Consider the following 1538-nt stretch of genomic DNA (forward strand, 5'->3'; position numbering starts at 1 on the left):
TCCATCCATAGAACCATCCATCCACTGAACCATCCATCCATGGAACAAACCATCCATCCATCCATGGAACCATCCATCCATGGAACAAACCATCCATCAATCCATGGAACCATCCATCCATGGAACAAACCATCCATCCATCCATGGAACCAACCATCCATCCATCCATCCATCCATCCATCCATCCATGAAACCAACCAACCGTCCATCCATCCATCCATCCATCCATCCATAGAACAATCCATCAATCCATGGAACCATCCATCCATGGAACAAACCATCCATCCATCCATCCATCCATCCATCCATCCATCCATCCATCCAACCATCCATCCATCCATCCATCCATCCATAGAACCTGTTGGTCACAGAGCTGCTAATTCCATCCCAGCTACAGTTAGACGAAGGCAGTGTTCATTCTGAACAGGTTGCCCGTCTGTTGTTCACCTACGGTAGCCTAACACCATTGATATAGAATTGAATTTTACTTTACACGTCAAAAACTATACGTCTGCAGTCAGACATTCATCAAACTGGAAGAGTAGCTAACCAACCTGTGTTCCCCTTGTTCTATGGTCAAAGTATAAATATCATATTCTAAACACGGTACAGCAAAAGTTGTAACAAACATTAGGACAGGTCATTTCTCTAACAGAGGAGTGCTGTTCCACGGTCTGAACAGTGTCATGAAGTGAAGTCCAGGTTCTCTCAACGAGTTTCAATGACCACAGGCTCAAAAACACCAGGAGATTCTCTGGGGAGAGAAACAAAACATCACTTTACCATCAAACACGGAGTCAAACCAACTGTCATGAAAAGCAAAGAGCCCACCTGTTTGCAATGTGTGTCCCACTAAGAGCAACCGTACCATCTTTGCTGACAAACAATCTCAAGTTGCTGTCTATGGACAAACAAAGTCAAGAAGACGTTCATGTGAAAATGAACAAACAGAAAAATTACAACTGAAACTCAGACCAACCTTCATTGCTGCCGATGTCAGAAAAGTTCTGGCTCTGTATAATTTTTTCTACAATGTCATCAGCATCCACACGGGTTTCGTCCACATTGCTGAGTTGACGTCCAACTGTGTCCTTTTTCCTCCTGGAGCTGGGCAGAATGCACCAAGAGTCTGAAGCTAAAGCTCATGCTGCATGCATACGTCTAGGCTGGAGTTCAGCTGCACTGTTTTAGCAGAACTTGTGATTTCTTTTGGTAAAACTTTGATCTGTTTGAATTCCTGACACATCCTGGAGTCCCAAAGGAACCCTCAAATCCTGAGACTGAAGCTCCAATCCGCTCAAATCAGCAAACGATGGGTTTTAAATGAATATTGCAAAGATAGTTCAAGCTTAAAACAGGGATACCTGGGAAAAAAATGAATGAATGACAGCAGATAAAGTTATACAACTCGTGTCAAAGTTATTCTGGAATAATATTCCTGAATTTGTATTATTTATGATTATGTGAAAAGTTATGGCTTTAAAAATTCTCATTCTGTTAGCTTTTTGGACTATTTTGGCATTTACTAAGATTTTTTA

General features: G+C 41.8%; 1 long non-coding RNA gene across 1 annotated transcript; it reads right to left on the bottom strand.

Annotated features, from left to right (window-relative positions):
- Nucleotides 1–306: 306 nt before the first annotated feature.
- Nucleotides 307–1437, bottom strand: LOC112142193. Its single transcript, XR_002918547.2, has 3 exons — nucleotides 980–1437; nucleotides 832–901; nucleotides 307–754 (listed from the first exon to the last, which is right to left on the bottom strand). It is a non-coding gene; the product is annotated as an uncharacterized LOC112142193 (long non-coding RNA).
- Nucleotides 1438–1538: the final 101 nt, after the last annotated feature.

The sequence above is a fragment of the Oryzias melastigma genome, unplaced genomic scaffold (genome assembly GCF_002922805.2).
Source record: "Oryzias melastigma strain HK-1 unplaced genomic scaffold, ASM292280v2 sc01195, whole genome shotgun sequence".
Lineage (NCBI taxonomy): Eukaryota > Metazoa > Chordata > Actinopteri > Beloniformes > Adrianichthyidae > Oryzias > Oryzias melastigma.